Raw genomic sequence first — 15,972 nt, 5'->3', positions numbered from 1 at the left:
TACCTTAGCCTCAGGCAGACTCTTCAGACAAGGGCATAAAGGAGCCACATTCTTCACTGAAGTAGCACAGAAACAGTATCTAGGCCATGTATTGAAATTCTTCTTCACTGAAACCTATTGGGCCAGCACCAATGTCTTCCATATTCCTACTAGGATGGTCCATTAAGGCATTTCACTGTTTTTCAAAGTCCCCAAATCCACAGTCTCAAAACAAACAAACAAAGCCTGCGTGGTCAAGCCTATCCCAGCAGTTCCGGACTTCTGGAACCAACTTCTGTCTTAGTTAAGGTTTCCATTGCTAAGACTAGTTCTAGGAAGCTAGGAAAAGGATCTCAAAATCCATCTCTTCAGTGAAACCCTTTCTCTAAGGAAGCCACACCTATTCAAGCAAGGTCACACAGCCTAAACATGTCACTCCCTGGACTAAGCATTCAAACCACCCCACACAGCATTGTAATCACAGTGTTTGGGAAGCTACTGTAGGAGGATCATGAGTTCTAGAGCAGTGTAGACCACTAAGGGAGCCACTGTCTTGGAAGGAAGGAAGGAAGGAAGGAAGGAAGGAAGGAAGGAAGGAAGGAAGGAAGGAAGGAAAGCTACCTTTAAAGATTGTTTAGGATGGGTCTGTAAAGATAGCTCAGCAGTTTTGGGAACTTGCTGCTCATCCAGAGGTCCTGAGCTCAGTTCTCAGTGCCCACATGGAGCAGCAGCACACAATAGCCTGTGCACCCAACATCCTCTCTTCTAGCATCCTCTCTTCTAGCATCCTCTCTTCTAGCATCCTCTCTTCTAGCATCCTCTCTTCTAGCATCCTCTCTTCTAGCATCCTCTCTTCTAGCATCCTCTTTTCTAGCATCCTCTCTTCTAGCATCCTCTCTTCTAGCATCTTCTCTTCTAGCATCCTGGGCATACGTGGTTGACCTGTGTAGAACATACAGAGCAGGCTGAGGATGAAGAGATGCCCCAGCAGTTGAGGTGCTTCCGTTCTTCCAGAGAACAGGAGCTGGCTTCTGAGCACTCGTATGAGGCAGCTACACGATACCTGTACACATGTGGCATATACACCGAAACACACATAAAGAGGAGTAAATAGTTTTTAAATAGTTTTAATTGAGAATAAATATGCAAACCACAAAATTTAATTCTTAAGGTTTGTTGACTATTAACCATTTAGACTATAGTTAAGATGTTGCATAATTTAACTCAGAAAAACAAAAAGAGCTTTCTTCTCCTTCTCAAGACCCTAAGACTAAGTTATCATTTAGGTGAGTGTGTGTGTGTGTGTGTGTGTGTGTGTGTGTGTGCTAGACTTACAGGTGACTGTGACATGAGCAACTTGATGAAGGTGTTGGTAACTCAGGTCCTTTGGAAAGGACACACTTTCACACACTGAGCCATCTCTTCAGCCAGTTATCTAGATATATTGAATTTCCTATTTGTGGTCTAGGAACAACAAACCCTAAAGACTATATTTTCCCCATACTTTCTACTTGACTTCATGTTAGATTGTCAGCATCTGAACATAATAAACAAGTTAATATTTACATTTGTGTTTCTCTCTGTGCCCATCACAATGAACGGCAGGCCTTCCACAGTAAGTCGAAGTCAGCAAGCAACAATTCTTTCAGTATACTGATCACACACAATGGACACAGGGCAAAGCTACCAGTAAGGAATCTAATGGCTGATGGTAGTCATTAATCTTGCCCAAAGGGGGGAGAGGGGCGGCGCTGGAAAACTGTTTTGTGTTTTCTGATGTTTTCTGAAAACACTACAGGAAGTGCTCTAGATGGGATAGACAATCATAAGGATGAGTAGGCAGAATACCCAATGAGGTTAAACAACAGCCACATCTTACTTTAACACTCATTTCTTAAAAGGTATTGTATCGCATGCTTGGTAGAGTATTGCTTTAGGGTGTTTGTAAAGGACATTGAGGGCCTCTCTGAGTGCCAGCATGCTCCCCTGTGTCCCTTGCCAGCACCAGGAGGCAGAATAAACCTTGGCTTTCTGGCTTGAGCATGAAAAGTTTACAGAGCTGGCTGGCTGGGACTTCTCCAATGGCTTGTCTCTATCAAGTTCTCTATCACAGACTGCGTGGGACAGGGACACTCGAAAGCAAGAGTTGCGATTGTCATATATTTGCTTCTGATTATGTCTCGACAGAGAACTGAGTGAGTCTGACAAAATGAGATTCTCTAGAAAATAGGGTCAGCCAGGCAAGGAGGTGGCTCATGCCTAGCCTCTCAGTACAGGGAGGAGGAGGAAAGAGGCTAGCCTGGGCTAAATCGTAAGTTCCAGGTCAGCCTATGGGGCAAGGGATGACTTGATCTTCCAAAAATGCAAAAAGCAAACAAAATAAAATATACATTTAAAAATGTATCATGAAGCATCCAGAGCAAGGTATGGTGACATGTTCCTTTAACCTTGGCACTTGGGAGGCAAAGGCAGGCAGATCTCTGAAGGTTCAATGTTTCTATCGCTGGGATGAAATACCAAAAAGTGTGGAGAGAAAGGGTTAATTTGGCTTACATTTTCCATATCACTGATCATTATCAAAGGGAGTCAGACAGGAACTCAAGCAGGGTGGAACCTAGAGGCAGGATCTGAGTAGAAGCCATGGAGGGGTGCTTCTTGCTGGCTTGTCTCTCACAGCTTGCTTGGCCTGCTTTCTTATAGAACCCAAAACCACCAGTGTTGTAGTAATATTTAAATTCCAGCCTGTGGTTTCCACCCCAGCCTTAGGCCATTGAGTTCCCAGATAAAACACACACACACACACACACACACACACACACTTAATTTATTTGTAACATTTACTATGTTCCATCTGGGCTGCTTTTAACTCCAATTAGGCAGCCCTCAGATCCATACTCTCTTGATCCTTAACCCATAGCAGCTTCTCCTTCCTCCTCTTCTGCATTCTTTTTCCTCTACCCCCAAGCTCAGGAAACCTAAACCCCACCCAAGTTTCTTCTGGCCAACTATTAGCTGTTGGCATCTTTATTCACCAATCAGAATTAAATTGAGGGCAAGGTCACAGGAGCTATGTGCAGACTGGCTCTTGGAAGCCTGCACTTAGCATTACAATAGCCAGCAAAAGACAAAACCTCAGCCAACCTGCCCAATAACAGACCCATTCACAAAGGACTGGGCTGTGCCCATCAGTCAATAGTTAGGAAAGATGTCTTACATGCTTGCCTACAACTGGGACTTACTTTCTCCTCCTCTCAGACGATTTTAGCCTGTGTAAAGTTCACATAAAACTATCCTATCCAACACACCCAATAAGCACATCACAGTCTTCAAGAGACTTTAAATAAACAAACAAATGTACTCACATGAATAAACTATCTTTACATGAGTACTTGACCAACTCAAATGGAAACTACACAAACTTACACACAAATGTCCCTAGTGGCTTCACTCAGAGTGTCCTCAAAAAGATACAGTTCAAATGTTCATCATCACATATACAGATAAAACCATAATAACATCTATATCATGGAATACAGTGGAAGCTAGGGAACGTGTTATAGATACATGGAACAACACAGATGAATCTTAAAGCGTGTGTGCTGTGCAAACAGGCCAGGTCCAGAGAGTATACATTCTTTATAAGAAGTACTAGAAAATACAAATTGACCCTGTTGCAGTGGTTTGAAGAGAAGTGCCCCCATGGGCTCACATGATGGAAAACTGTTGCTCTCTGAAGGTATGATCCTTAGGAGGTGGGGTCTTGCTGGAGGAAGTGCATCATTTGGGACTGGGCTTTGTCCCTCTGCCAGCACACTCAGCATGTGGCTGGAAACGGTTTCCCAGGTTCCTGTTCCATCTTCATGCCTGTCATTTGCTGCCATGCCCCCTGTGGTGTGTTGCTGTCCCCCAGTCCAAACAACCACCTTCCTGGGGAGTTGAGCTGCAGCTCCCTGCAAAAAAGATCATTCCAGATGGACGGTTTACATCCCCTCACAAGGGATGGAGAAGTCATGAGCCCCTCACCCAAGAATCCAGTTGTTCCCTACCACCTGTTTGATGGATCATGGCCTTAATAGCATGTGGCCTCAGACAGGGGCTGCAGTCTATAGGCTGCAGGGGGCGCTACTCAGTCAATGTGGCTACTGGCAAGGCCTGACCACTACTGAGTAAAGGCTTTTTAGGTATGGCCTCCTGTCTGGGGAGGAGCACCTACATCCCTGCAATTGACACCACAGTTGCGTCGTTCTGTAAGAAAAACCAATAAACTCATCGGTTCCTCTGAACCTGTGCCTGTTGGCCACTGGGATCTTAGGAAACAGGTAAATGTTGCTTATGTTTCCCCATGGGGAGAAATTTTACCAACACCTCAACGATGGCAGGCTCTTATTCCACTGGGATGATAGCCAAAAAAAAAAAAAAAAAAAAAAAAAAATTCACCTTTGTCTATGAGTTGCTTTTGGCCACAGTAATTTATCGCAGTAAGAAAATTCAATACTACAGCAGTTAATTTTTTTAAGTCAATTGCCTATTACTGGGTGGAGGCAGAACTGACTAGAAAGAGGCATTGGGAGAAAAATATGAATTTGGGGACTTGGAGTTGGCTGAACTTGACTCAGCAATCAGTGTCATACACTAAGAAAGAAGGCATCTATTCCAGTGTTCTATAACATGGCTTCACAGTAAAAATAACATTCCCCACTAAAGACAAGCCTTGGTGAAAATGGGACGATCACGGAGATGTTTCTCTTTCCTTGGAGTTCAGTGTGTATCAGAGTGTTCAGTGCCCAGAGCGAGCATCCCTGCTGGCGCCATTTGGGATCCCTGATAGGGTTACAAGCCGATAGATAAGCTCTGCCCCTCCCACACATAAAAGCTGAGCCCCGGAGATACACTCCCCACAGAAAATAAAGCCCAAAGGTCTAGGGACAGGCGGGATGGGGCCAAGACCAAACTGGCTTCTTTGCCGGGAACTCTTGTTATCTTGTTCTGTATTTACCCAGCGCTGTATTTAGAAAAGATTAAATCAAAACTGTGAAATTAAAACGTGATGAGTGACAGTTCTGAGAGACAACAGCTGTGTGGCGTTAGATTTTCATCGTGTCAGGCCTGAGACCTGGACTTCAGGTCAGTTTTTTCCACTGGCACCCGTCCTGAAGGGCAAGAATTATCTTTCTCCTGGCTATTTTCTCAACCACCTGTTGCCTCCATGGGGTAGAAGATTAATAGGGTTTAAGTGGGAATGAGCCTTTTCAAAGGTCTAGGTTGCCTGGGACCCTCAGGGAGTTCTCACCTTCAGAATATGTTGATAAAGCAATGCATTACCTACTGTTACCAACGGCTTTTTGAAATAGTTATACTTAACATATATTCAAATAAGTCTAAACTCACTATAGAATTCAAGAGGTAATGGTGATTTGTTTTATTTTTCTCTTTATTTGTTGTTGGTTTTGTTATTTTGCTTTGAGACAGGGTCTTGCTATATTGCCCCGGCTCTCCTGAAATTCACTCTATAGACTAGATTGGCCTTCACTTTAGACAGCTGCCTGCTTCTATCTCCCAAGTGCTGGGACTAAGAGGATTGCCACTAGGCCCAGATTTCTTTTTCATAATAAATGCAAGGTGTGTTCTCGGTTTTGTCTATAAAATAAGGCACTTTCTACCTGGCTTAACATTGATGTTTAATGAGCTACTGGCATGCCTTACTCAGTGGAATGCTAACAGGAGACCTAAGAGGCAAAAGTCGGAGCATATCAAATGCACTCTACTAAACAAAAGAAGCCAATTCCAAAGGCCTCTTATGTCTGATAACATTCACTGGATATTCTGGAAGAGGTAAATGTAGAAACATGGAGAATAGCTGAGAACTTTCCAAGGGTCAAAGTGGGCATGGGGCTTGGACAGTGGGACACCTCTATGTTATAATTATGGTGTAGGTACATACATGACTGTGGGCAAGAACTAGTTGTCAAATAATATGAAAAACAACTATCTAAATCAATAATCTCTGAGTTTGTGACCAGCTGGATCTATAGTGCAAGTTCCAGTAGGGCCATACAGAGAAACCTTGCCTTGGAAAGCAAAAACAAAGCAAAATAACAACAACAACATATTTTAGTTTTTAAAAACACTCAATATTTTCAAATAAGTATCATCTACCCCTCCCCAAATCTGTTTTAAAGTGAAGGAAAAATCAAAGACCATCATAGGCCCTGCAGATTTGAAAATTCCCATCAGATTCTAAAGGTACAGAATGAGTAATCAGACTCTTCTATTAATAGCAAGTAAGCCGTGTGAGTCACAGTGTTCAGTAAGGTTGTGAGCCTTGGGAAGAGTTGCTGGTACCATGGTCATTTTTGCATCTGTGTTTAGACGTGGCAAGATGTATGCTTGAAATATTGTTTTTACAGTTAGACGATTAAGATACAAGGTTGAATCTGAAATTTTCACCACTGTATTGCTGTTCAGTTTGCTCTTTTAGTGTCTGTCAATCCTTCAGAAATTGGCCAAGAGCAGACAGCCATTTAGCATCTTTATACAAATCCTACATTCTTGGATGCATTTCCTTTTCCATCATTTGAGTATAATCTAGCCTCACTGTGATCAGTGACATCTCTACAAGATGGGCGTTTCGGCATATTTGGTGGAGATGGCATTTACTACAGTATCTGGTAAAGAAAACCAAGGAAGAAGTTTGTGACTTCCCATTCACAGTAAGATGATCTGAAGCCCTGTAGTCATTCAGGCTCAACACGGAAGGGCATTTCTTTTCCATCATCTACCCACATAATGCATTGTGCTGGAAGATGACTGTACTACCTGCCCCTCTGAGGCCCGTGAATCCGAGGATAAAGGACACACACACAAACACACACACAGAGTTTGTTACTTTAGAATTTCCCTTCTTGGCACAGTTGCTGGGCATCACTATCTTCCTCCTGGAAAAGCATGACCTTATTGATTTCTTAGTTCCGCCTCTGCCACCTGCACTAAACTTAGTGACAAATCCCATCTGGCCAAAGCCAATCATTCATCCATGACTATAGTAGTGGTCCCAGGCCTCAGCTTCTCCCAAGACTTCACATGCTGCTGAATCCTTCTCGTTCCTGAGCATGTTGAAAAGCCCCTCTCCTCCTCACTTCCTCCTGCCCACCTCCAGGCCTCTACCTTCTGCCCAACAATTGGTCCATGGCTTTCTTTACTGACAAATCAGGAACCACTTGGGGAACAGGAACTTAGCATCAATACCTCCCCTTACAGTAATTAAAGCCGAAACATAATTTTAACTATAACTGAAAATAACAGTGTGAGATAATGTTAAAATTAAACATTAAAACTAAGAATGCTAATAAAATGTTTTAAAATATGTTAAACTGCTGTGGTAAATAATAAGAAGGTGTTAACTTTTTATCTCGCTCTTTGCCAGCTCCCGAGGGGCCTTCTGGCACAACAGGGATTTCTAACTTGGTGTTCCATGCTGCCTCTAAGAACTCAGATGTTGTTCACTTTACCACCTCTGCTGCTTCTGTCCCGGGTGGATACGACTGCCCCAGCGTGTTCTTTTTCTCCACCATCCAGTACAAACATGACTCCACAGCCCAGTAACTTATCAAATAGGTTTATGTGTTAGACTCTCAATCCACAAACCTTCTACACAATAAGCTTACAACCAATGGATAAATATAAACTGCCCATCTATATAAGATAAATTAGACCCATAGAAACCTTTAGAAAAAATAATAACAACCTCATCAAGCTAGAGATATGCCAAGAGAAACATACATGTCTGCCTCCATTTTCTTCTTCTGTCAATCTCCCCTTCCTGTGTGTCTCCTCTTCTGCCTTCCTAGACCTTTCCCTACCTACCTCTCTACTGTCCAATCATGTATTGCCTTAACATTAAACAATTATACCTACATTAAACATTTTTTACATATTTATTTGCTTATTTGAGGTAGGATATCACTATGTAGCTCAAGTAGGTCTTGGATTCAAATGATATTCAGGGGTCCTGAGACTAAAAGGTGTGTCCTGTCTATCCAGCTTGACCTTTTGGGACACAGGGAAGTAATATGTAATTGGTGTTACTCCTTAGTACTGGTGACAAAATGAACAAAATATCTGGTTAATGTGTTTGAGTACTAGTATTAAAGTCAGTTGGCTCCAACCACCTTCTGCATTTCTGAGACTCCAAACCTACATACGCAGGACATAAAACAGAACATTATGTGTTTCCCTGCTGGGGGTGCCTGAGTGGGAACCAAGCATTGTCCTTGTAGTCCTATGCAGAGTATGTGTGGCCAAGGATGGCCACAGCTTTCTCAAAGGAAAGAAATGTGAGTGCTTGCTTGATTTTCTTGCTTTACACCTAAGTTGTTTATTATATCTACATCCTTACACACTTACATACATGCATACATATATACATATGTATGTATGTATGGCTCAATAAACACCCTAGCCTAATGGCCAGCCCTACCTAGGCTAGGCTATCATATACACATATACCTGCACTTATGCACACACACACACACACACACGGGGGGGGGGGCTGAAGAAGAACAAAGATTTTCAAGTTCTTCCTGCTCATAATTATCCCTTAATTTTAGAGATCATTTATTATGGTCAAACTAATGCTTCTTGGCATAATTAAGTGTTGGCCTGTATTCCATGTAAATTTAAGCAAATGAATTTTGTGAATTTGGTCAGTAATTCTCCATCACTGTTATTTGTAGCTACGGAATTCTTACTGTGAGCCATGCAGTACAGTATAAAGGCTGCAAGGAAAGCTGCCTTGAGGAGAAGGCACTGCGTAGCTGGAAGGGGACAGGTTAAAAACCACAAAATAACAGCCAGTGTAAGAGAACAATGTGTAAGTTATTTCACAAAACATGATTGACATTTTAAAATGATGGTTATTCTTATGACAATTTTTACATTGTGCATTCTTGCTTATTAATAGTAAAATGCCCAAATCTGCCTTTTATGAGTATATCACCCTCTCTTGTCAAGGCTGGCCTTAGATTTCTACTGTCCTGCCACCCAAGTAGCTGGGATTAAATGTACTCATCATAATGCCTTTCATGGTCATCAGAGGCATTTACATTCTGTTGCTAGCTATGGATATAACCTTACTTGGAAACATATCATTTACAGAGATGGTTGGCTTAAGATGAATGTATTTAAAAAGAGACCTTATACAATCTGGTCTGTATCTTTACTTTTTTATTTTTTAATTTTAGACAGGGTATCATTACATACTCCTGGATGACTGGGGACTGGAAGATCCACCTATCTCTGCCTCCCAAGTGCTGGGATGAAAGGTGTGCTCCAGTACACTGCCATAATCAGTTCGTTGTTGTTTTTAAATGTCTTAGCCGGGTTGTCCTAGTGCATGCTTTGGTTTTCTTTTTATATATGTTAATGCACTGTCGCCGTCTTTAGACACACTAGAAGAGAGCACTGGATCCATTACAGATGGATGTGAGCTACCATATGGTTGCTGGGAATTGAACTTAGAACCTCTGGCTGAGCAGTCAGTGCTCTAACCACTGAGCCATCTCTCCAGCCTCATGACCAGTTTTTTTAATTAATCTTTTTTCATTTTTCTGTTAGTTTTGAGATTATATCAACATCATTTCTACCTCCTCGTTCCTCCTTCCTTCTGGGGCTTCCCATATTCTCCTCCTGTTCTCTTTCAATTTTATGGCCTGTTTTGATATATGTGCATATGTATGCATATACTCCTAAATGTAACCCTGTCCGGTCTGTATAATGCTAACTTTTATGTAGGTTCTCGAGGCAGATGATTTGGTATTGGATGACCAGTTGCTATGCTCTTCCCTGGAGAGGACCATTTCTCCCATTCTCGGCATCCTCAATTGACTGTAATTCTTCACAGGGTTGAGGCTCTATCTACCATGGATTTCAGTGTTATCATCTTTGTTCAGCCCATGTTAGGCAATCATAATGGGCCAGTTGTTGTGGGTGTAGCTTCTGACATTAGTAGGAAGCATAGCCTCAGAGCAAACTCCGTGGTCCTTTGGCTCTTAACAATCTTTTTACCTTCTCCAGTGTTCCTTGAGTCTTGAGTCGGGAAGCATTTTGTAGATGTATCTGCTGGGACTGGGCTCCATGATTCTGCATTTTATTAGCTATGGTTTTCTGTAATGGTCTCTCTGCTGCAAGGAGAACTTTCCTGATGAGGGGCTGCTGACTACATTTATCTGTGGGTACAAGACCAGATATTTAGAAGTTAGTTAAAAATTATGCTGGTCTAGAAAAGTGGTGATTGTAGATTTTTCTTCCTGAAGATTCATGATTTCAATAGCTCTGGGGAGTTAAATCGATTTCCAGTCCCAAGCATAATTTTCCTCTAGTTGAGCAAATCTTAAGTCCAACTGGATTTCTGTTGATTATCGCCAAAGTATGTGTGCCCCTACTAACCTTTAGGGTTAGTGCACCATTCTAGCCATTGTTGCTTGTAGGGATTGTAGCTGGGTAGAACTTTTGATTGCCTTCTTCCTTTGGAAACTTCTTGAAAGCTACTTGTCAGGGAGGGGACATTTAGGTCAGTTTCAGATCTCTGTGCCTATGTCAAAAGTATCTTTAGTAATAGAGAATTGTTTTCCATCTTCGGCGGCAGGGGGGGGGATCAAGGACAAGAACAATAGTCTGTATATTGTGAAAGTCTCTTGGACAACCCTAACCAACAACTCTCATGACTGGTGTTGGTTTTTTGTTAGGTGGTCTTTGGCTCTGGTAGGAAGCATTGTCAGCCCAGATGAGGAAATTTTATTTAAACTATATATGATATTATGCACAGACTAACAGGTATTATGGGGTTTGTTTAAGGTAGTCAACAATATGACTCAGGCATCCTTACTGCTATCTTACTCTCTCCTGTGTTCAAGTCCCTCCTTTTCCCTAACTACAGCCCACCCCCTTTTCTACTTCCCCATCATACCTCCTGTACCCTGCTATTTCTCTATCACTTCCTCAACCCCATCCCAGAAATGGTCCCTTTCTAGTGGCCTGGTCTCTGCAGTAGTCCAGGATGTGCACTCACATCTGCTAGTGTGGAACTTGGCTCTCCCCTGAGACACCATGAAAATATCCAGGGATCGGACGCAGGAATGACGTCATGCTGAGGCAACAGCTACCCAGCACCGTGTCTGATCAGGCCTCTGGTTCCATTACTGCCATATCGACAGTGATGTAACTTAGAGTTCAAAGCTTCACCCTTGTTTTCTAAAGAAAGGGATTTCACTATAACAGTACACTGATACTTTATGTGGCCGACCTGCATTTTACTTTTCCAGTGTTTTAGACAGGAATAAGTACGCCAGAACCAACAGGCCATAGAGCTAGGCAAGTTTAGAGTAGCCATGTTTAAAACTGCCCACAGGCTGACTCAGAGACCTTAGAAATGTAAAGGTGTCATTCAGGGTGGCATTTCTTCAGGCCCAGAATCTGAATAAGATACCACTGGGCCCTGAAGTGCTATCTTAAGGCTCTGTAGGTAATTCCAGTATGAAATCTATTAGGGACAACATTACTTTGCTTTAAAATATCAAACTTTTACCTAATATTCATTCATTCATTCATTCATTTGCAGTGCTGGGGTCCAACTCAGAATGCCCTGTAATCTCGGGGAGCTCTCTACCCCTAAACTATATTCTCAGCCTTAATTTTATTATATACCTAAAATTATAATAAAAAGAAAGACATCTCTGTAGCGTATACAGACAAAGCACGCATGCGCGCACGCACACACACACACACACACACACACACACACACACACACACCCAACAAGTTTAGAGATCCTTTTGCTTTCCAAAAGAATTCAAAAGGGAAAATGTTTTCCCTCCCATCCTCTGGTAGGATTTGCAGATGACGTATCCCACTGGCAGGTGGCCGGCTTCTAGTTTTATCCAGGACATTCTGAAGCTCCAGCCTGGAGGAAAACTGTGCTTCTGGGACAGGTGGTCCAAGCTACACTTGGAGAAATGCTAATCTATCGTTCTCTTCATTTTAAACTCCAAGGAGAAAGCAATGAGCTTGGCCACTGTCAAGACAGATTTCAACAGGCCATCGAAGTCCCCAGGACCGCTCCAAGGGCAAGGCAGCTAATCAAGCCTGAGATGACAGATAGCATGTCGCCATGAAGGCCCTGGTTTTTACAGTAAGTCACTGCCTGCATACATGCCAGATTCCAACCTGACTTGCGTCACCACTGTATGGCTTTGTGACAAGATTAGTTACCAAACACACTGAAAAGATAACCTTAGGAAATGGAGGGCAAAAATGAGACAGAAAGTTTGGAACCGCAGAAGTAAAAAAATCCAAAGGAAGGTCACCCTCAAAGTCACTGTTCAAGGACAAAGCCGGGGAATTTGCGCCAACAGGCTTCGGATGGAAGAATTTGATCCCTAGACTAGTCAACCCTTAAGGCAAAGAAAACAACGCAGGCTGTTAGTGCTGGGCTTGGTCGAGATTCAAGAGCTGTAAACCTCGCGCTGCTCGGGAAGCTCAGAGACCTGTCTGCAGTGTGAGGTCCGCACCGGCGCAGAGTCCCCAGGAGCCGTGACTCAGCGCTGAGTCAGGCGAGTGCTACGTGCTGTGCCGGGACCCGCTGTCAGGAAGGGCGTCCCAGAGCCCTGGCCGCGGAGACCCTGGGGCTACTCACCCGCCGCACTCACGGGCCAGAGCCGGTGACGTCCCGGATCCGCTGGGGGTGGGGGGGTGGGGGATGGTCCCACGTGACCCCGGTTTCCAGGGCTGTGGCGGACGCTTTCATCTGGCCTGGTTTGGTTGTTTGTTTGATTTTAAGGTTTTTTTTTTTTTTTTTTTTTTTTGGTTTTAATTTTTGTTTGTTTTTTTTGTTTTTTTTTTTTTTTTTTGCTTGCGTTTAATTTTTTTTATAATAGCTTGACATTTTGAAATGAGACACAGGAAGAATGAGTAAATAAAACAAAAACACGACTTAAAGGCTAAATGACTGTGGCCCTGGTGGGATCCTAAAACAATGGGTATCCGTGGAGAAAGAGTCTTTAACTCGCTTTTGATTTACAGTATTAAAGGAAGCCAAACTTTGGTCTTTGTGCAATCGCCTTTCTCATAAAGGATTCTAAAAGCTGGAGCCATGTGTGATAGTAACTCCTTACAGAGAACTGTGGCATCCTGAGCATGCAGCCCTCTAGCATCTTGTTCAGATTTTTCCAACTGTGCCGATGATTGTGACCACGCTGTGTTGAGAGCCAATGGCGGGTATTGCGTGGTTCCGTGTAGCTGGCCAACGAGATAATCCAGAGACAGGCTGATAAACAGGGACACCTTTGAGCTGATTTTTAAGACAATCACACCAGGCTTTTAGGCCCGGTGCCAGCTGTTGCCAATTGTTCCTCAAGGCCCAAGAATTCTTACTCCTCAGGACACCGGTGTGCATTTGAAACGGTGCTGCGCAACCTTAGAACAGCCTTTCTGTTTGCAATGCTTTTCTTACAGGGAAGAACTTTGGGGTGACTCTCCAAACTTACGTGCAGGCTTGACAGCCCAGGTTTGTTTTTAATAGGAAGCTAAAGACCCCAAGCCGAAATTGAAAAGGAAGAAAAGAAGGAAGGGAGGGAGAGAAGAAGGGACAGAGAGAGGGACAGAGGGAGGGAGGGAGGGGACGTAACTGTGAAAGGTGGATGAATTAAGAAATGGAAAGTGATATATTTCAGTTACTGATGACAAGGAACATCTACAGGTTAGGTTAGCCATGGAAGCTTGACAGTGTTGTATAGAATATTTAAAATACAACTAGTTATATTTTGTTGACTGGTGTTTAAAACTGACTTGCTCTGGGTCGTTATTCTTAATCTAAACTTGTGCTGCTTTAATAATGCTCTCAGGGTGAATTTAAAGGCCAGGTTCATTTTAAGGTATGACCTTGAACCTGCTTTTTACCTTAGCTAACCCTGTTTTTTCATCTGAAAAACAGAGGCCAGACTCACTGGCTGATCAATTTGAAGACAGCTTTCAATGAGGGGATGCCTAAAAAAAACGGCTGATGTGAAAAGCATCCAACAAGTTAGCATCTTGTCATTATCATTAAATGTGATTAAGCAGCTGGCCAGATGTTACAAAGTAGTAACCTTACCTGGGGCAACAGAGGCTGTGGGAACCTATATCACAAACCTGGTGGTTAAGTGACTTGGGGCAGATCCTTGGACAAATTCTAAAGTGTCTGAGCAAGTATTCTTTTACCATTAGAGAGAATTAAATAAAGGGAGTCTGAATCAAGAAAGCTTTGCTGGCAGTCAGTTAACCAGAGGACTGCGTAGAGCTAGCTTGGGACAGAGAAGCAGAGAAGTCTCGGAGGAGAGGATATAACCTCTGCCCTTCATGCTAGAGATCAAGTCCCTGAATGTGCAGCAATTTTTTCAACCCTCTGAGTCAGGAGCTTGTTTCTTTCCATTTGTAAAACAGATGAGCTTAACCGTAGACCAGCGTCAATGGTCAATTTCCCACCAACGTCTCCAGCAGCCCAGGAGAGAGGTATTTTCTTGGAACACCGTAACACATGTAAGACATACTTGTGTTTGTCAGCTTGGGCCATAACAAATACCACAGACTGGGTAGTCTCAACAGCAGACAGTGTCACACAGGGCCAGAGGCTAGAAATCCAAGATCGAAATGAAGGATAAGGGAGGTTTCATTCCAAAGCCTCTCTTTGCTCGTATTGCAGGTGGAGGCGCTATACTCTATGCTCAAGGAACCTGTTGTTTGTCCAAGAGGAGGAACGTGTGCTGGAGAGAGAAAGACATGCAACATATACATTTTGAGTGAGTTAAAAGCAGGAAAAAAAAAAAACACACACACACACAGTCAACTTAACTAAATGTTCTATGTGGGATTCTTCTATTTGGGATTCTAGACTACAACAGAAAGTGTTCTTGCCCAGGCATAGAATAGTTGAGTTTGTAAAACAGGAAGAAGAAACAAGTTATAGTAGGTTGATAGCTTCAATCAGGTTACTTCCATTTTCATGCCACCAAAGCAAAGGGGACTTCCTTATTACCTGGATTTGGCTGCCTGGGGCACATTCAAGTTCATAGCTAAGAATCTCCCTTTTCCAGGAAAAACTTGCCTACTTGGTGTTCATTTGCTCTCCTAACACTCAGCCTTGATGCTTAGCACAAAGGACGCCACTTGAGATTGAGCCATCCGGGCATAGTCTGAAAGTTTAGCAATATCCACCTTTCTAGTTCTTGTTAATAGGGCCACCGTGATATGTTTTAAATGATCACCTTAAAAAAAAAAGCAGCTGCTTCGAAAATGCTTTCCGTCCTGCTAAGAATGGGACACGGTGTGTTTTGTGTGGGAAGTTATTTGATATACTTCTGTTCATCGGTCATAAAATCGTTCCGTAGCTAAAGTCCTGTTTTCTCTGGGAAGCCTAGACTGATGGCTCTCACTCCACACAGGACTAGTAAAATGCTTCCACTGTGTCCCCAGCTGCTTTTTTCAAAAAAAAAATATTTTTGTTATTCTTATTTGCAGTTTTGGAGACTTAACCCACATGCACAGAAGGAAAGTACTATGTTTCTCCTAGTGTCTGTCTAGTTCAGTTTGGCACCTGAGCTAGCCAGCCTGTTGGGGTACACTGTGTGGAGATGTATCGATATATTCAATTATTGATTCTGTACTAGCAGAGAGCTAATAGCCCATCACTGGTCTCGTGTTTTGTAAACATTTGTTCCTTCCTCACATGTCTAAGGCCATCGAGAATTGCATCTTGATTAGCTTTAATAAAGAGCTGATGGCCAAGAGCTGGATAGGAGGTGGAAGGACTGAGAATTAAGAGGCAGAAGATTCTCCAGTGGGCACAGAGGTGGACAGATGACTGAGAAGAGAGCAGACCTGACCACATGGCAGCACTAGGTGCCAGGATTAGTTGGGTTAGAGCAGTTGGGAAACTGCCAAGCAAAAGGCCTACACTTTCTCCAG

Source organism: Micromys minutus, assembly GCF_963924665.1.
Source record: "Micromys minutus genome assembly, chromosome: 11".
In the NCBI taxonomy this organism is placed as follows: Eukaryota; Metazoa; Chordata; class Mammalia; order Rodentia; family Muridae; genus Micromys; species Micromys minutus.
This window is presented reverse-complemented; position numbering follows the sequence as displayed.